Below are 21,577 nucleotides of genomic sequence, written 5' to 3'. Positions count from 1 at the left end.
CTAAGCCCATTTACGTCTGATTTAAGCCCGCAAGTTCATCTGCTATTTGTAGAAACTCATACTGAGGGAAGGTTATTCTCATATCTATTTTTCTTAATTCATATTCGTTTGTTTTATGTATATGTACCCCAATGGAGCTGAAATGATGCACAGGTTTTGTGCAACATTCTGGCTCTGCACAGGACTGCATTTCACCACAGAGAAACAAGGGTTTCAAAGGACTTCAACTGCCTACAGAGACCAACCTATGGCCAGTAAATCTTAAAAAAGGGTAAAAAAAAATCTAAATCATATTGTAGGCTAAACTTGGAAAGTCTTTGAGGGTGCTCCAGATGAAGTGCACAAACCAAAATTACAGGTAGGAAAAGAAGGTTCTTTTTTCCTGCAACTTTGGGTTTCACCAGCCTGGAATGACAAGATTCTACCACCAATTCCTTAAAGGCAAGACAAGGAGAAAACTCTTTAACCACAACTGACAGCTACTACTTGAAGGACTCTAATCAGCCTCAATAGAAGATAATGAATCTAGTTTGCAATGCTAAGAGAAAATGGGACTAAAGATAGCTTTCTACTGATATCCATGGAGGTGTCTTCCTTTGCTGTAAAGGCAAAAGATACACATCTAGTTGCATAGACCCTTATTTTGATAGGACAAATCTCCAAGGGAGTAACATTTTTCAACACAAAGTGACAAAATACCATGATGTTGGGGGTCAACGTAAAAGAACAGATTAGAAAGAAACAGCCTTTATTCAATGGTTACTATTCTGAGGTCCTAATTTGGTCTCTCCAAATCAGGAAAAGCCTATTTCGAAGTGAATGGATAATTTGTGGATCAGTAATGGGGTACAGAGCTTTTCAATGTTAGATGACTGGTTTAAGTACAACTCATTCTATAGTGACAAGATCATTCTCCTCCAATGGCTGATCAGTGGTTGACACAAAATATTACATGCCTGCATTGATAAGAACATAAGAGTGGTCATACTGGGTCAGGCCGAAGGTCCATATAGCCCAGTATCCTGTCTTCTGATAGTGGCCAATGCCGGGTGCCCCAAAAGAAATGAACAGAACAGGTAATCATCAAGTGATCCTTTCCCTGTTGCTCATTCCCAGCTTCTGGAAAACAGGGGCTAGAGACACCATTCCCGCCCATCCTGGCTAATAGCCATTGACGGACCTATCTTCCATAAATATATCTAGCTCTTTTTTGAACCCTGTAATAGTCTTGGCCTTGACAACATCCTCTCGCAAGGAGTTCCACTGGTTGACTGTGCATTGTATGAAGAAATACTTCCTTTTGTTTTAAACCTGCTGCCTATTAATTTCATTTCATGACCCCTAGTTCTTGTGTTATGAGAAAGAGTAAATAATTCTTTATTTACTTTCTCCACACCAGTCATGATTTTATAGACCTCAACCATATCCCTCTTTAGTCGTCTCTTTTCCAATCTGAAAAGTCCCAGTCTTTTTAATCTCGCCTCATATGGAAGCTGTTCCATACCCCTAATCATTTTTGTTGCCCTTTTCTGAACCTTTTACAATTCCAATATATCTTTTTTTGAGATGGAGTGACCACATCTGCACACAGTATTCAAGATGTGGGTGTACTGTGGATTTATATAGAGGCAATATGATATTTTCTGTCTTATTATCTAACCCTTTCTTAATGATGCCCAACATTCTGTTGGCTTTTTTGACTGCTGCTGCACATTGAGCAGATGTTTTCAGAGAACTATCCACAATGACTCCAAGATCTTTCTTGAGTGATAACAGCTAATTTAGACCCCATCATTTTATATGTACAGTTGGGATTATGTTTTCCAGTGTGCATTACTTTGCATTTATCAACACTGAATTTCATCTGCAACATTGAATTTTCATACTATTTTGCAGGAAATCCAGGATAACAGGAAGGAAGGTCCAAACAGTCCTGATTCTCTCTATTGATGGAGAATCCACAATGACCCTTGGTAAATTGTTCCAATGATTACTTACCCTCACTGTTAAAAATGTACACCTTATTTTCTGTCTGGGAAATAAAGACAAAAACCAGAGCATCCCCACTTCCTGGCAAATTTGAACCCATGACCTTCAACACCAGAGGCAGGACCCTTACATCTACACCACTATGCAAACCTAGCTAAAAGACCCAGTTGCCTGAAAATAGCCACATTAGTCCTCATCATGAGAGTCAATGTTGCCATATGGTAGTGTGTGGGGAAACCCCAACAGCACTCTAATGAAAAATTAAATTATATAGCTATTTGTTAATGTTTAAGCAATGTTAAGTGCCAAGATTGGTGGATGAAGAAAAAAATGAAACACTGCATAAATTTTTAAAAACACAATGAACAGACGCTGCATCTATGCTATGGAAAGTGTAGAACAAACATCATCTAGACTCTTGAGAAAGGACAGGCAGTACAGAGATGACAACTCTAAGATAAAAATGTGATTAAATCAGGAGACTCTTAGGCTTGCCACACGTGTCATATTACATAATATTTTCTGTAAGTAAATGACGATTCCCATTCACATCTAAAGAAACAAGACAAACCTAAACCTAATAGCGCTTTTCCCGGAGTGCACTTTACTTTCATTCTTGTGTCATTCCTGTTAACGGTAATGAGAAACATGCACCTCCCAATACAGCTTATTTGACTGGCTAGGCCAAAATGTTCATAAAACAATTAATAAACTACCTCGACTGAAGTGTTTTACTTACAAAAATGTAATGAGGTGGGTAACAACGTGGACACATAAAAGAAAATGTAGAACCCCGATTTTCAAACGTGATCAGTGATTAGGATTGCTCAACATTAGATGCTTTAAGGGGTCTGATTTTCATAGAGTGGGAACTCAACACCTTCTGAAAATCAGGCCTCTAAGTTGTCTTAAGTTTGACACCCAAAATTACCAGTCACTTTTGGATATCTTCCCCATAGGTATGAACATCTCAGATTCAGCTAACAGTATACTTATGGCTATTCAGAAGACCTGAGGTTAATTTGCTTCTGATTTCTAAATAGAGCAGCCTGATGATAATTGGTGCATCGTGGAAGTGACGCTCACAGCCCACAAAGAGGAACGTGCTTATTCTTTCTCATGCTCGCTGTACAGGTGGTGGTCTTATAGTGGGAAATCACAAAAGAGAGCCATCTGTCTGATTTCCAATTACAGGATAATCGTCAGACATACAACTGCCTCATGGGAGGATTTAAATTAAAAAGGACATGGGAGTTTTACAACTTCCTCCGAATGGTAAATCCTAACTTCAGTTAGAATGACAGAGGATGTGAGATGATGAGAGGAAACCTTGTCATTCTTTTTCCTAAGGCTTGATGGCTATATAGCACTTTTCACCCTCATCTCTAAAAGTGCTTTACTGAGGAGTTCAATATCTTTTATCCCTGTGATTGGGTATACAAACCCCTCCTCAAAACTCCTTTGACATGATGCCTACAAAAAACCTGACAACAGCTGAGCTGCTGGTGCGCTAAGACCACTACCTATTATGCTGATCAATACTATCTTACTCTCTCCTGGTAATTCTCTGTTTAACTGTTTCTGTCCATCCATTGTCTCTGGTTTTATACTTAAATTGTAAGCTCTTTGGGGCAGGGCCCATCTTTTGTTGGGTGCTTGTACAGTGCCTAGCACAATGGGGACCCGAACTCCTTGGAACCATGATAATACAAATAAAAATAATAAAAATGACCTAATTAGAGCTAAGTATGTGGCAACATGTTTTTTTTAAGATTTACTAATGTACAAAAATGAAAAGTTACATTTAAAGTTCAGAAACAAAAACTGGACTCTGCATAAACAGCCATGGAGAACAGAAGTTTTCATTTATTACTTTACTGCAATAGCAACTGTTTCTCAATGTTCAAGAACTGGATGTCTCTCTTAATTTTGGGCATCTCTCCCAGACAGCTGGGAAACTAACCTAGTTAATATTGCACATCCATATGGATCTTATACAACCAGAATGTATGTTCATGCAAAAGATTCCAAAATTTGTAGAATTTGCTACGTGACTCTTAAAGACCCACCAGTAAAACCATAACACCACAAAAATCTGTGAATCCTTTATACTTCATTTAATTATAAACATGTGCACATATATACATACATACATGCACAATATTAATATAGGTGATATTTTCATAGAAGTTGCCTAAAGTTACTGAAATTCAAGTGAAGCACCTAAATAAGTGGTTTTGCTTTCTGAGGCGTTGAACACCTACCATTTCCATTGACTTCAGTGGTACTTCCAATGCTATTTCTGTTGGGGCTGAGTGAGAAATCTGATATTTAAATCTGATACCAGGCATTTCAAATTAGATGTGTGGAAAATATATTGCTCCATAAAAGTCACTACTGTTTTCACCTTGTTACTACATACTTGTAGGAATGTGCTCAGTAGCAGGATTTAGGCATTCTAAACAAAACCCAGCACAGATATAGTCCAAAGAGCACTAGAGATAATCAAGCATAGCCACCTGAGACATGTTGGGAAAGCTAGCCAGTGTGTGTGTGTATACAAAGAAATCTCATGGTGCCAGCAGCATGAGAACACTACTAATGAAATCTTTGAATAGATTTCTGAATACTGACAGCATTGACACAAATTGCAGATCCACACTACTGCTGAGGAAACTCCAGCTTGCTGGACTGGAAGCAAGTAAACATCCTACTTGGTAGCCGCTTAACATGTGCTCCCTCTGGCTTTTTCCACACCTCTGCAAGATCAAGACCTTATTAATTATTATTAATGATATTACAGTAGCCCCTAGAAGCTGCAACCCAGAGACAACCCTACTGTGCTGGGAACAGTACAGACTTTCTGTATTGTAAAAGGCAATCCCTACTCCAAAATGGACTCAGTTTTAAAAAGTAAGAAACAGAAAGTAGCAGAAACAAACAAACGGAAGAAGGAAGGAGTTGTGAGGAAAAGGTAACAACAATAAAAACTTGTTTTTACAAAAAAGTTAGCAGTATCCACAAATCGTAGTTGGAGAGGCCCTGGGGATTTATTCAAACCAAATTAGTCTCCATGGATAGTACCTATGAAAATTCCACTGAGTTCCTGAATTATACAATCACAGAGAATGTACTCTAACTGAAGCTGCTGTTTAATATTTAAATTAGAATTCCATGGCTGCCCAATTCTGCCCTCTAGTTAGGGGAAGAGTATGGCCTGATTCTCCTCTCCCACCAGGAGTAGCTCCATTGAAGTCAAAGGAATTATACCAGTGTAAAACTGATGCAAGTATGACAAAAACCTGTCCAGCCCTAAAAAAGTCAAGTGCCTAGAAGCAGCAAGAGCAATGCACTCAGGATACACATGCACTTTGTTCCCTCAGTCCTAATTCATGGGTTTAAGGTAGATACGTAAAGTGGAAAAAGGGTTGAAAGCACCTGCTCCTGTGTGACTGATCTAAATTGAAGCTCAGCCAGGAAGGTGAAGATGTGAATTTCCCTCCTGACTTGGATAGTGAAGGACAGAAGAGCAAGCCCTTTGAGTCTGGAGAAGCACTTCCTAGCAGAGACACGATTCCCCTTCTTCACCACTCAGATACCCAGCAGAACTCCTACAGCACAGGGGCAGAAAGCCTTCACCACATTCCCAGGAACACATATTACTGTACAAGGAGCCAACCATTTATAAGACACTGACCACCCTGGACAGTAACTTCAGCCCTGGGCTTGCGCAGCTGCAGCAAGAGAGGTCTGGACCCTAAGGAGTTCCAGTGTACAGGAACCAGAGCACTCATGTATATAAGCTTCCTTTTCTTCACCCCCTCATCCCCCATGTGTCCTGAGTAGCACTGAAATATCTTGGTTTAGAGCTTTTTCTGTTTCATGGGTTCAAAAACAATCAACGTTTTCTGTTGAATAGGTAGGCCCAGTGCACATGGTAAATACCTCTTCTTCTGAGGAAAGCCTATACGCTAGACCAGGGGTCGGCAACCTTTCAGAAGTGGTGTGCTGAGTCTTCATTTATTCACTCTAATTTAAGGTTTCGCATGCCAATCATACATTTAAAAGTTTTTAGAAGGTCTCTTTCTATAAGTCTATAATATATAACTAAACGATTGTTGTATGTAAAGTAAATAAGGTTTTTAAAATGTTTAAGAAGCTTCATTTAAAATTAAATTAAAATGCAGAGCCCCCAGACTGGTGGCCAGGACCCGGGCAGTGTGAGTGCCACTGAAAATCAGCTCGCGTGTCGTCTTTGGCACGTGTGCAGTAGGTTGCCTACCCCTGCGCTATACGTTTTCTGATAGACTTTATTTGAACTTTTATGAGAATACAAAATGAAGCACTTTCACTTACTTTTAGATAGAAAAAAAGTACGTAATTTGTGTACTGATTCACAAATGGTGTCTTTTTCTTTCTGCCATATTTAATCCATTGTTTCCAAGACATCATTAGCCTTTGAACCAAAAGTGTTACAGCATTTCTCTGCTAAGAAAAAAAACTTAACCTTATGGTTGGTTTCCACAGGCATTTTAAAGGGCAATATCTGCTGCCATCATATTGAAAATAAACAGTGAAGCATTAGTAAATGGAGAAATAAACCTCAGAAATGTTTTACTTAATTATCTTTATTTTTTTTCCAAACAAACTCCATTCTGTTCTCCAGGAGGAAGGTGATAAACAGAAAGAAAAGAACCATACCACCCAGATTTATTTTATTAAAGAACACTAACTTGAAAGGAATAAAAGAAAATACATCTGAACAGATGTAAAAATAATTAAATATCCCCATTTTAACTTTTAGTATTGATATCACACATGAGTTAAAAGGTTAAATGAAGGAGGTTACTCACAGACAACAGCCCTGAACCTTCTATATCTAAGCAATTATTATTGTTATTTTCTTTTTCCGCACGTAAATAACCCAATATACCAGGTTCCAAAATTCCTGGCAATTTTTCTTTTTTGTAATAATGTTTTCCAAACCTAAAGTCACTTGTTCAATCAAGAACAAAAGAAAAACTCCTTAATACAACTTTCCCTCTAGGTACAATTGTAACCTCATCCAAATAAATTATTGTATTTGCCAATGTCTTGTTGCCAACCCAGGCCTTTTTTGGTGCATTATGGCTCCAATTAAAAGAGCCCCCTTAAAACTCAAAAAACCCTCCATTAAACCATTTAATTCCTAGTTCATTAACAAAGTAAGTTTGAATTCTCCAAGCAGCATAAAGATATTGTTAACCATTCATACGGGTGCCTAGATAAACATGGTGATTGGTGCTTACGGCTGCCAAAGAAAAGGATATAGTTCAGATTTCTACCTAGTGGACAAAAATTGCCCAGATGATCAAACACAGTGGTTGGAAGTGACAGGGTTGCAATTTTTTTAGTTGCTTTCAAGGCAAGTTACTTCAAAAAGAAAGGTGATATTTTTTTCACTTGGATGATGGACCCAGAATACACTCAAAGTACATGATAGTGTGACCACGCTACTATAAATTATTGCGTGTTGCTCTTTCTATTTGGAATATCTATTTAGTAGACTTTATAAACAACAGCACTTAAGCCACAACCCTTTTTAACAACACACCTTTTCAATTTATTCTACATACAGGTTGAACTACATTTTTATAAGAATACTGATAATAGTTTTGAAACTGGAGTATATTTGGTTTAGTCAAGTAGATACATAGGGCTAGAGTCACAAAGGACCTAGGTGCCTAATTGCCACTTTAAGCATCTAAATTCCAGAATCAGGCACCACTGGGATTCACAAAACACTCGATTAGCTGTCCCTGAACTCTGCGGGCACCTAAATTCATTTGGCACCTCAATTTTTGCAGTAAAAGTTCCCTAAGCATCAATGTTATTGAACCTTGTCCTTATAAAAAACAGTATACGGAGGTTCAGATGTTGGGGCCTTAAGCTCAGACTCCCTCCTGGCAGAGGTTATTACCACTAGAAATGCCACCTTCCATGAGAGAGAGAGCAATGAGAATTCTGTTAATGGTTTGAAGCGGGGTCCTATTAGTCTGGAAAAAACAAGGTTACGGTCCCGGGCAGGGATCGGCTGTCGTACTTGAGGGTATAACCTGTCCAGACCTTTAAGAAAATGGCCAACTATCCGGTTGGTGAAGAGTGATCGGCCAGCCACGTCTGGGTGAAATGCAGAAATGGCAGCCAGGTGAACCTTTATCAATGATATTGAAAGCCCTTGCTGCTTCAGGTACAAAAGGCAGTCCAAGATAAAAGGTACTGATGAGTGCATAGGAGAAGTGTGCTTCTGCAATGACCAGATCATGAATCTCTTCCACTTAGCTAGGTAGGTAGCCCTACTGGATGGCTTCTTACTGCCAAGGAGAACTTCCATAAAGGGGCCCGAGCAGGCAAATTCCAACAGATTTAACCAAGAAACTTCCAAGCCGTGAGGTGCAGAAACTCGAGGTTAGGATGCTGAAGACGGCCATGGACCCGAGTTATCCGGTCCGGAAGCAGCGGTAAAGTGACTGGAGTTTCCATTGACAGCTCTAGGAGAGACATGTACCAGTGCTGATGGGGCCAGACTGGCGCTATCAATATCACCGAGGCTCCATCCCTCCTCACCTTGAGTAGCACCTTGTGAATAAACTGCGGTGGTAGGGAATTGCCAGACCTTGTTATTGAGATATGAAGCTATGCGTCTTCCAAGTCGATGGCAGCATACCAGCCCCCCAGATCCAGGAAAGGGATGATGGAGGCCAAAGAGACCATGTGGAACTTCAGCTTCTTCATGAATTTGTTGAGATTTCGCAGGTCTAGGATAGGTCAGAGACTGCCTCTGGCTTTTGGGATCAGGAAATAACATGAGTAGAATCCCTTGCCCCTTAGTTCCTGAGGAACCTCCTCCACCGCTCCCACTCTTAGGAGCATCTGCACCTCTTGCATTAGAAGTTGCTCATGAGAGGGGTCCCTGAAGAGGGACAGTGAAGAGGGGTGGGGGAGGGAGCTGAATTGGAGAGAATTTCCCAGTTATCGCTGGGTGCGTCACACGGTATTTGATGTAATACGGCCCCATGCAGGGTAGAAATGGGATAGTTGGCATGAGAAAGATGGGACAGTTGGATCCGGTTCTCAAACTGGTGCACCACCCTCAGGCACACCTTCAAAAGGCCTGCTTCTGTCTGGAGGGCTGTTTCGCCTGTCCAGAGCTGTGAGCAGAAGAAGGAGGAGGAGGCCTCCTCCTATCATTTCTGTTATGCTTCCTGGAATAGTCCTGCCTCTTCTGAGGTTGACAGAATTGAGGCAGGGGCTGGGGCTTAAAATGCTTTCGCTGTGGTGCTGGGGTCTGAAGGCCCAGGGACTTGAGGGTAGCCCTTGAGTCTTTAAGGCTATGAAGCCATGAGTCAGTCTTCTCTGAAAAGAAGGATGAGTCCTCAAATGAGAGTTCCTGAATGGTCTGCTGGACCTTGTACGGGAGTCCTGAGGTCTGCAGCCAAGAGCTCCTTCTCATGGCCACAGCCGAAGCCATGGTCCGGGTGGCCGAATCAGCAATATCCAGGGCTGCCTGTAGCGAAGCCCATGCCACTAGCTTGCCCTCCTTCACCAAGGCGGAAAACTGCCCTAGATTCTTCTGGCAGAAGCTCTGTAAACTTTGACATAGCTCCACAGGAATTGAAGCTATAGCTGCTGAGGATTGCCTGGTGATTTGAGATCCAAAGCTGGAGCCCCCTGGTAGAGTAGATTTTCCTCCTGAAGAGGTACAGCTTCTTAGCGTCCCAGGCTTTGGGTGAGGGTCCCTGATGCCCCCGACAATTGTGTCTGCTCGCTGCTGCCACCACTAAGGAGTCCGGTGGCGGGTGCGTATAAAAATGTTCAAATCCCTTAGAGGGGACAAAATATTTCCTCTCTACCCTCTTCGTTGTTGGCGGCAGGGAGGCAGGGGTCTGCTACAACCTTTTGTTGGTAATCTTGTATCGTCTTAACGAGTGGAAGGGCAACTCAGGATGGCCCTGAGGGAGCCAGGATATCTACCACGTGGTCTGAGGAGTCAGAGACTTCCTTGACCTGAAGCCCCTGGTTCTTCAGGAACTGTTGATGGACCCTGCTGTCCCAGCCATTGCTTCATCTGGCAATAACAAGGATGAGGTTCTAGCAATGACCGGTTCTTGTTCTTGACCTGCCGTGCCGAGAGGATCGTGCGGTGCCAGATCTTCCAGTGAAGTGACCAGTTCAGTGTAGGGCAGTGAAGCAGCTGGTCCTCACCGAAGGAGGTGGAGGAGGAGCGTGGCTTTCCAAGGCCTCCGATAATGACCTCCTAGAATAGGACGCTTCGGCTTAGGGGAACACCCAGGGGGTCCAAAAAGGCCATGGAGCTGGAGTCTGCCATTGCGTGGGCCATGGCAAGGGGGAAATTGCTGTATCCCCGTCTGACTTTAAGGGTCTGCACTCCGATCTGTGCTGACTCCACCTCTGAGTCCAATTGGGAAGACTCACTCTGAGAGGGCCATGGGGGCATGGCACACGCCTGTGCCGGGGAGCAGGGTGGCTCCCCTGCCGGTCTGCTGCCAGAAGGCACCAAGGACCAGTGCCGAGGTGACGGTGACCGGCATGGTACCATAGCTGGTTTGCCCCGGGATGGCACCAAGAATCTCCGGGGTGCCATTAGTCTAGAGCCCAGTGCCCGGTCTCACCTGGGCGGGGAAGGCAGTGCTGTGAAGGCAATGAGCTCTCGCTGCCTTGAAGGTTTCCGGCTTGGAGGACGGCCCCAAAGGCTCTCCATGCTTCTCCTGGGGAGGGGAGTCTTGCAGTGCCAGACTCGACTGACCCCTTGTTGAGGCAGGAGTCACTGGTGCCGGGCTTGCGTGGCCCAACGCAGGTCTCACTGCACTCAAGTCTTTTCGCCCCAGTCTCGGCATGGGTGAGTGCCCATGTCCGACTTCTTCTTCTTCTTCTTGTGGGGCACTGGAGACTGGGAGCAGTTCTGCAATCTGCTCCTATGCAGAGAGCCCTGCCGGTACCGAGAGTCTCTATTAGAGTCCTGTCATAACTATAAAGGGCACTGTATTGATGTTGAGGAGCTAGGTGCTGGTTCGGGAGAACTCGGCTCCAAGCGTGGATAGAGGGCAGCTTCCATCAGAAGGATTTTTAACTGTTGTTCTCTTTCTTTCCGGGTCCTGGGGAGGAATCCCCTACAAATCTTACAATAGTCCTTCTGATGCGATGCCCCCAGACACTTCAAGCAGGAAGTGTAATGGTCAGCCCTGGGCATAGGCTTGTTACAAGCTGAGCAGGGTATAAACTCCGGGGACCGAGGCGTGCCTCGGTGCCAGAGGAGTGGGGGTAGAAAATGGGGGAAAACCCCAGAATAATTCCTTACTGGAATTCTAACTATACTATATATCTAAGACTAACTATAACAACTAAACTAATTAAGATAACTATTTACAGAGAACCACTAGGTACAATGACCGCTAAGGAGAAGGCTTGCTGACGCAAGAGAAACAAGTGTTCCAGCTAACCGTCACAGGCGGTAAGAAGGAACTGAAGGGGCAGTGGGGCAGCAAGGACCTATATATGGCGCCATGGAGGCACGACTCCAGGGGCGCCTGGACCAACCCAACAGGAGACTGGCAGGGGAAAAACCTTCTGGCAACTGTGCACGTGGCGCATACACACCTGTTTGGAATGGACATGGGCATGCACTCAAAGAAGAATCGATAGTTTCAGTCCAGTTTCTGAGGGAGGAAAGATCATCATTAAACAGATACTGACATTTGCTGAATTTGTCTTTGGAAACGTCAAAGATTGAACTGCGTACAGAATTACCCTCTTACTTCAAGAGGTCGTCACGCTTGAGCTGCATGGATGAAGCAATGTGGGGTAGCTTGCATCACTACTGCCATGCGCTGCCTGTCCTGTGGATAATTCAGTTTCATGCAATGTTAATTTGGCACATTTCATCAGAATTAAATTCACTTTTAAAATTAAAATTATAAAGGGAAGATCACTAGTGGCTATTTCAAAGATGAACTCATTTTCAAGTACCTTGTGTGACTGAGTGCCTGGAATAGACCACACTGAGAATGTCACACTCAAGGCAAACTGCAAGAAACAGCTCAGACAACCCCTGAAAACTGGTGGTTCATTCTACAATTAGATTAACCAATCAGTAGCAAAAGAGCATCTGTAGCACCACACTGGTTAACAGAAAGCCAAACAGTTCTCTTTAGGCATTCCAGCCCTTTCCCATCCATACACATAAATCTAATATAGTGAGAGGTTACTGAAAACCCAATTCACCATATTATATCCACTAATCCAAGGAGTCAGGCACTTACCCCCAGGTCAAGATCTTACCCAAATATCATGCTGTCAGTCAGTCCTTAGTAAACTAACTAAAGATTTATTAATAAAAGAAAAGAAGAGAGTTATTGAATAGTTAAAAGATTATATAACAGTACATTACAAATGCTTGCAAGATTCTTATATCAGATTTGTAACAGTGATGGATGAGTCTACTGGCTTGCAAAGGTCTCTCTGGAATCATCCCAAAAGGTTAGAATCCAAATACAGTTTGATTTCCATTGCTGCAAATGAACGGGATAGTGATTGCTGGTCTAGTACATCTCCTCTTTGATATTCACATACAAGTGCATTGTCCTGATACAATCCTAATGCCTCTTATTAAGTTGTTATGAATCATAAACAGGTTAGCCGGTTTGCCAGCGTCACACCTTGCATTTAATATATTTGCAAAATTCACAAGACTCTAGAATGTAATATCTTAAGTCCTCCCTCACAACCTTAAATTACATACAAATATCAACTTCTGAAACTTGTGCTGATTTATAGTAGGCATATGCATTTTTTTATCCCAAATTCTTGCTGAATATAAAGATAGGGCCTGATTCTGCACCACTGTAGTGAATTGGAGATTTGCTCTTAACTTGAGTGGATGAAACCCTTAGTCACAGAACCAGTATCAGAAGTATATTATTTCTTCAAATATAACCTACAATATCCATTCTTTTCATATTCCCTAAAGATTTGGTATCTTTCCAGTTTCCTCTGCAAAGCTTCCTAACATTTAAGACCATTCACATCACAAATAAAATACTACTGGAATTGTACTATATATTCTATCCCAATTTCTAATAACCCAACTAATTTTTAAGAAATATATCATGAAACACTCTAGTCTTGCAGTTACAGTCATACCAGCAGCAGATATTTAATAATTACTAGCCTTCATTAAGTGGCTGAAATTAGGTGCAAAAGGATATTATGTTCTCCTCAATGTATTCAAGAATGTTCCACACTGCTGCCTGTCTCAATACAAAATCAGATCACTATATATTTACAAATCAGGACAAACTGTTAATAAAAACAAGAGGACTCAGATGAGTAATAAACACCAATTGCATGGCCTTCTTCAGGGTGCTATTTCCTATCCAGGAAATGAAACAATTACCATTACCACATTTTACCAAAAAGAAAATTAAAAACAAAAAAACAAAAAAACTCAAATTTCACACAATAAAGGATGCCCAGGCTCTGGACCACTAAACACATTTCACTTGTCAAATTTCACACGCCTGCTACAATGACATTTAATCAAAACATTAAAGAAAAGAAAAAAATAAGCTTCCATGGAACACAGCTGGAAGTCTCAAAATAATCAGGCATGACAAAGTGAAAGCTTAACAATAAAAGCTGGTGCACCATCTGAGCCCAGCCAGGCAAAAAAACTAATAATAATTCTCTTCAGCAAGTTTTTAAAAAAGTGATTGCTATATGCTCTAAAGATGTACATTCTTTGGAATCAAATCAAGAATGCAGGGAGTTTACCAATTTCATTGCATTTTTTGTACCTTAATAGTTAAGATATTAGATTTTGAAGTTAAGACACACACAATTGGGTATATAGTCCATGCCCTTATGTTTCCTAACAATATATACAGGTCTAAATTGAAAAACTACTGCGCACACCACTGAACAGTATCTCAGAAGCTCGTGGTTTTTGGTGTTTTTTTATTATATAACATAACAGAGATAATTTCCAGGGACTTCAGCTGAAATCTCCCTGCCACTTGCCCAGAGAGCTGAACTCCAAGGATGAATATCAAGAGCATTTTAGCTGACTGCAAAACTTTCATGGTGGAGAAACAAGGGGAGAAGTGGTCCCCTGGTCAGCATTTTCACACCATTTACGTCTTTATAGATAATTATCAAAAACACTGAGTTGATTCTGAACATAAGGAGCCCAGGCAGACTGCCAAGTAAAGATGTTGCGAGCTTATGCTGGTTCCACCCACCAAAAGTCCACTGTCCTCAGTAACTAAAGCATCTGGGTGGTCTTCACAAGCAAAACACATTACATTAATCCATCCAGGAGAGAATCTAGATAGTAAAGGTAAGATTCACATTGGAAAGGAAAAGCAGAGAGAAATTCAGGCAATTGCTGCCAACTAGGAATCCAGGAGCAGCAAACCAGGATAATTATAATCCAAAGACTGCAAACCACTGACACCAAGAACAGGTGAGCTATCACAACCCCATCAAGTCATCCAGAGATTTCTATTTACACAGTTTCACCTCAACCTTGCCTGAAGTGATCATAAACCAATTACCCTTCATTCAATACCCTAACTCAGTCAGACATGGGGATAGCAAGTGAATTGTAGAACTCAGCTCTGAGGAAAAGCAGATGTAGAGCAGAGTATCATTGGCATGCTGTTAAATGTGCTGCCACATATAAGTGTAGTATTGGGATTATATTGTCATTCTCTAGTTCTCTGCCACTGAAAAGCCTACTAAGAATATTATACTTTCTGAGTAGCAGCCGTGTTAGTCTGTATCCGCAAAAAGAACAGGAGTACTTGTGGCACCTTAGAGACTAACAAATGTATTTGAGCATAAGCTTTCGTGGGCTACAGCCCACTTCATCGGATGCATGTAGTGGAAAATACAGTAGGAAGATTATATATATTATATATACACATACACACACACACACAGAGAGAACATGAAACAATGGGTGTTACCATACACACTATAAGGAGAGTGATCAGTTAAGGTGAGCTTTTATCAACAGGTGAGAAAAAACTGTTTGTAGTGGTAATGAAAATGGCCCATTTCCAGCAATTGACAAGGAGATATGAGGAACTGTAGGGGGAGAAAAATAAGCATGGGGAAATAGTTTTACTTTGTGTAAAGGCCCATCCACTCCCAGTCTTAATTCAAGCCTAATTTAATGGTGTCCAATTTGCAAATTAATTCCAATTCAGCAGTCTCTCGTTGGAGTCTATTTTTGAAGTTTTTTTGTTGTAATTTTGTGACTTTTAGGTCTGTAATCGAGTGGCCAGGGAGACTGAAGTGTTCTCCAACTGGTTTTTGAATGTTATAATTCTTGATGTCTGATTTGTGTCCATTTATTCTTTTACATAGAGACTGTCCTTTCTGTAGATCCTTACAGTATGCCTATACACAACACCAATAAAAACAGATACAGACAAAAACAAAGCAGCAGGTTTTCAGTTAATCTGTAACTTCATTACATGAGAACAGGACTGAGAGCCAGGAACTTCTACATTCTAATCCCAGCACTGCAATCATTTCCTACATAACCTTAACCATCGTGTGCTTCAGTTTTCTCATTTTTTGAGCTACCACTTACTTCTCAATCGCCAAGCAACTCCCTCTGAACTTACCCATCTGTCCTAAAAGCCCGCTCTTTTTGCCTAACTTTGCATCATTGATTACCTGTGAATGTTTTCTCTAACCCATCTTAATGTTCTCCACAATGTACCTGCAGTTTAGACAGAGCGCATAACTATGTGGCTAATAAAGCAGCATGCATACTCTATAGTACTATATAACAAATAATATTCCATAAAAGGAATATGGGAATGCTTACTCACCTAACTCCCTGGGATGTCTGTGTGAATTAATGATTGCCAAGTCCTTTGACTATCGACAAAGTACTATCAAAGTATTTTTATTATAACTGTATCTTTCAACAGTGACTAATCACTTAAAGCCCTATTTTGCTCTTAGACACTCAACATAATCAGCATTTTCCCACCTTGGCAAGCCAAATCTATGTAACTGGTATCCACACATGCCTAGAAGAAAAGATCACTTTCAAAAGCACTTCAACCAAATAGATGTTATAATACCATTCTGTACTAGTAATCTTGTTAATAAATAACAAGCTAACACTGGAGCAAGTTATTCTGAGAACTAAAAAATGGTCTAACTTGCTAAAAACAGGACAATAGGCAGGTCTGCTCTTGAAAAGAATAACTGCTTTTTTCAATCCAAAAGTTCAGTTTACATTAAAAACTTTTAAAATACTATAATTTACTAATTGGGCAAACATACTTTATTGCATTCGATTATCTACAACTTGAAACGGGCTTGCACTAAAAATGCCAGATCCAAACAACTGTGAATTTTGGGGGGGACATTTGGATCCAGATGTGAACTTTGCAGGTAGGAGCCACTTACAAAAAAAGAAAGACTGACTTTATTTAGTATCAGAGGGGTAGCCGTGTTAGTCTGAATCTGTAAAAAGCAACAGAGGGTCCTGTGGCACCTTTAAGACTAACAGAAGTATTGGAGCATAAGCTTTCGTGGGTAAGAACCTCACTTCTTCAGATGACTTGCATCCGAAGAAGTGAGGTTCTTACCCACGAAAGCTTATGCTCCCAATACTTCCGTTAGTCTTAAAGGTGCCACCGGACCCTCTGTGACTTACTTTAGTTACAGGTCTTGCTTATTAACATGTTGATATGATAACATGAACGAAAACTTTCCATAATCTATTCCGAAGGGATGTGGTAAATTCTCTATCACTTGCAGTCTTTTAGAAAGACCTTCAGTTGTGATGTAAAGATATGCTTTAATACAACAACAAATCGTTGAACTAAAAGCTAGGAATCACAAGGTAAAACTCTGTGGCTTGTATTATTTTTTATTTTTCCATATCTCTTTAATAATGAGAACGTTTCTCACATTACTGTCACCTAGAGCACAGCCCTCCAGGCTGGGAACGAAGAGGCCATGTCTCCGCCCCAAAGGCGGCAGAGCCAAGCAGCAGGTTCCGTGGCAGCCACCAGCACAGGATGGACAGACTCAGCTTATGCAGAACAGACTTTAAGAGTTTGGCAGATAAATTGAAGAGACTACTAGGTAATGTTTCAAATACTGTGCTTCACTATTATCATCATCATCATCGGTAGGCAACACTCTTGTTCCCATTTTACAACTGACTCAGAAGCCAGATCTCCTGATACTCAAAATCTTGTGAGTGGTCTATCAAACCAACCTCCTCTTCTCATGGGGAAATATTTTAGATAATGTTATTGCTTTTTCCTAGATGTGCATTCCCATATAATAAGGAAATGTTACTTAAAAGAAATCTATCATCTTAATTATGTCTGGTCTAGGTTATTATCTTACGATTTTGTGAAGACACTTGAGTTGTATACTCAGTTATTGAATACATTTGGCTATTGAATGTGTTGGATGACTCTCACACTGTAGGTCAAACATTCCTGGATTATTATTTTTTTAATTATTTTTTTAAGAAATAAAGCATAAACCCTCCAAACGTCACAATTTACCGGGGGGAAATACAAGTAGCTTCAATTCATTTCTTTTACTGCCGAACAAATTCTAGTTAGGAAGAGGCATAAGTGATTATATAACATATGAAATATGTTTGTTTGCACAGATGTTAGTCTCCAGATGTTAACATGTTTACGGAATCTAAGATATTGTGACTTTCAACTTGAGGTTTATTCTAATGACAGAATGGATAAAACAGGCCAAAAAGCAAAATGTTTTGACTTAACGCAGATTCATGTTTGCAGTGTTGTTGTAGTCATGTTGGTGCCAGGATATTAGAGAGACAAGCTGGGTGAGGTAATATCTTTTATTGAACCAATTTCTGTAGGTGAGAGGCCAGCTTTCTAGCTTCACAGAGCTCTTTTTCAGGTCTGGAAAATATACTCAAGGCATGTCTACACGTGCAGCACCACTGCAGCGCATCTGGTGAAAACGCTCTACGCCAATGGAAGAGAACTCTCTTGTCGGCATAATAAAACCACTTTCACTCTGACATACCGCTGTGCACACCACACAGCGTAATTTAGGTCACTCAGCAGGTGGTTTATTCACACCCGTGAGCAACATAAGTTATGCTGACATAGGGCGTAGTGTAGACATAGCCTCAAAGGAACACAGCTAAATACAAGGTGGAAAAGATTGTTTTGTGTAAGTAAACGTATATTTCAAGAGACCGCTCAAAGTGAACTGGTGTGTTAACACCTCTCCAGTCATAAGTGGGGGGAAAGAAAAGCTGGGGGGAAGGGTCAGTTAGTGGGTTATAGATGTTGAAATAAGCCATAAATCCAGTGTCTTATCCAGTCCAGCAAAGTTATGAATTTAAGCTCCCAGGTTCATCATTTGAAGGTGTTGGTCAGGTTTCCTTTGAGGATAACCACTGAGAGGACAGATATAGAGTGATCATTTTGTGTACTTATGCTAAACAATCTGTTCCAGCTTGTATTTAGCTGTGACACTTGGGGTATGTCTACCTAGGGATAAAACACCTGCGGCTGGACCAGGTCAGCTGACTCAGTCTTGCGGGGCTTGGGCTCCTGGGCTGAAAAATGCTGTGTAGACATTTGGATTGAGGCTGAAGCCCAAGCTCAGGAACCCTGCGAGGGTGGAAGGTCCCAGAGCTCAGGCTCCAGCCCAAACATCTACACAGCAATTTTTAATCCCGCAGCCAAGCTCCGTGAGCCTGTCAGCTGACCCGGGCCAGCCGCGTGGCTTTTATCCCCGTGTAGATGTACTCCCAGAATATATTTCCAGACCCAAAGACAAGCTCTATGTAAACTCGAAAGCTAGGCTCTCTCATCAACAGAATTTGGTCCAATAAAAGATATTACCTCACCCACCTTGTTGCATAGATTTCATATCAGAAACAGGAGTTTGGTTTATAACATCCTACCAGCTTCTCCTACTACTCCACTATAGAAAATGTGAATGAAGTAAATGCTCTTATACCTTCTAATTTGCAGAATCAACACATGAATGTTAGACACGGAAGAAATAAAACATATATCCATTCCTTTTCCACTAGCCATTATATAACTTTCAAATAGACCCACAATATTTTAAAACTTGGCATTCCACAGAAAGAAAGAAAAATAGACAAAACCCACAACATTCTTTGGGAAGCAGAGGTACCATTGAGACCACAATCTCCCTGATTTTAATTCTTGTGATTGGTGGCACAGCAGCAATTGCAGGGAAAATCCTGCTTAGCCCTTGCAGCCCCTGGAATGAGCATGCCCATTACTAGTCTATACTAACCATGTGCAAACTGTGATTTTCAAAGGATTTAAAATTTTGATTCTGGGACATATGATACTCGTGGCCATAGGTCCTTGGATTTTTGAGGCACATCCAAAAATGTTCAGGCCAGCTCTGCACAGAGGAATAACATTTGAAATTTATCAACCTACCAGAAACTACTGAATCTCTGTGAGAAAATACAATGGAACCCAGAGAGGGAAACTCAGCAAAGCTGTGTTTACCCATGGTTGTCAAGGCAACATGAATCTTTGGGTTTCTGCAAACAACATCATTCCAGAAGACCTCTCTGCTCACAACACAAAATAATGCATGTCATTACTTGCATATCATTCACAACAGTGAGCTCTTCATAAACTGTGTGTTCATGATTTGGCGTGCAAACTCTTCTAGAGCCTGGAGGTCTTCAATAACTGCTTTGGATTGGCAAAGATCAATAATCTCTTGAACACTTGAACTACTGCTACGACCAGTCTCCTCTGTAAAAAATTGGTGTCACACATTTATACTGTTCATGGGGAGTTATGCAAATTAACACTATCTGCTGCCATAAAGCCTAACCTTGCACATCGTGCAATATACAAATATTATTCAGAGATTGGTCCCTGAATGGTGTACTGTTTGTTTTTTTAAATGTTATGTTCTAAGTGCATATATGCTTCATTGAAAGTTTGGGCAGCTCTGCCACAGGATATTCTATTGCAGTGACAGAAAGATGGGCAATATTAATTTACATTACATGTAACTTATTGTTCAGCTATTTAAATCTTTTCCATTATAGTTTCTCCATCATGGATTTCATGCCAACCTATTAAAAGGGTAAAAAAGGAAACATGACATGTACATTACAACTCAAACAACCTCATAATCTCATTTATGTAAAACCTCTCTCACTCCACCTTGCCCCCTGTCATCTATCCCTATATCTGAAAGTACCCATAGGTGCGCACAGCACAAATGGAAAGACAAGCTCCCTGATGGAAGAGTAAACAACCTAAATGTCAGATGTGAGCTGTGGGGATAATGAATAGTAGGAAGAAATATCTTCAAAATCATGCAGTTACTAGTACTAGTTGTCTACATGTCTGGTTAAATTACCAGAGTTTTAAAAATATTTTATAGTGGCTAATATTAAAAATTATTGTAGACATGTTATAAGAGATTTATCTGAATGAACTATTTTAGTTAGAGAGCACAGTAGCCTGGCACAACCAAACAGGAAAGTATTCCAAGTGTAGGGGCAGCTAGAAAGAAGATAAAGGAATAGAATGTCAAGGCTGGCATCATTGGTAGAGCGAAAGCAGCAGAGAACAATGTAGAAGACTAGGCCTGAGAGGTAAGATTAGCATTTGGATTGTGATCTTGCAAGTTTTAGACCACTTCCTGCGAGTTGTTGAGAGCCTCCAAGCCCTGTTGACTTAAATGCAGAAGTTGGTCCCTTAGATTTCAAGCTACTTGGGACAGGGACTGTCCCCTTAGTCTCTCTTCTCAAGACCTATGTTACTGCATACAAGTGTTCTGAAGAGTATTTATAACATGGAGACATTGACTTGTGCCTTATACACACACTTCACATTGGCTCAAGGAAATGATCATTTTAAGATGTTAGGATGTAAAATGCCACCTGTCACTCCAGGTGGCTACAGTGGCTTAGTTAAAATGGCGCCTGACAAATGACCATCAGTGCATTTCCATTGTGTTTGTGAACTCGTAACTTACAACCCTCTGCAGAGAATTTTAAAATCTTTACATAATTATTCAATTCGACATAATGTCATTATGTAGGAATCATGATTCTCAATCATTTTGCTTTGTATTCAGTTTGCAATGTAATATGTCAATGTATTTTTTTATTTATATGTTAAATATTCTGGATATGAGACAATGCCTAGGCAGTATTAAATATAAAATCAGGTAAGTCTGTGGTTTGGCAAAAATACTTACACTAAACTATGGTTATGCAATGATTACAAGATGAAGTAGTTTGTCCTGTAACTGAGACGAAAGAAATAATAATAATGTAGCCATAATGTGGCGAAATACAATCAGAAGTCTTTTTTTTTAACTGTATGCCCAATTATCAATTGAGCATGAAAGTAACATTTGTCCTTTTTCCCCATTATGTTTAATTGCATACCCAGCAAGAGGGTAATGTTCATTGTCTTTAGTATTCTAATTATCTGCTTCTGTTTTATTGCAAGTAAAACGTTCACCAATGTGC

The 21,577-nt window shown here is 40.7% G+C and overlaps 1 protein-coding gene across 3 annotated transcripts in view; it reads right to left on the bottom strand.

Moving 5' to 3' along the window:
* BCKDHB (branched chain keto acid dehydrogenase E1 subunit beta) overlaps nt 1-21,577 on the bottom strand; it is a 268,552-nt gene that overhangs the window by 133,369 nt on the left and 113,606 nt on the right. The gene's annotated exons all lie outside the window — the stretch shown is intronic.

This window comes from Chrysemys picta, chromosome 3, assembly GCF_011386835.1.
Source record: "Chrysemys picta bellii isolate R12L10 chromosome 3, ASM1138683v2, whole genome shotgun sequence".
In the NCBI taxonomy this organism is placed as follows: Eukaryota; Metazoa; Chordata; order Testudines; family Emydidae; genus Chrysemys; species Chrysemys picta.
The sequence above is the reverse complement of the archived record's forward strand: the minus strand, read 5'-3'. Positions and strand labels throughout refer to the sequence as shown.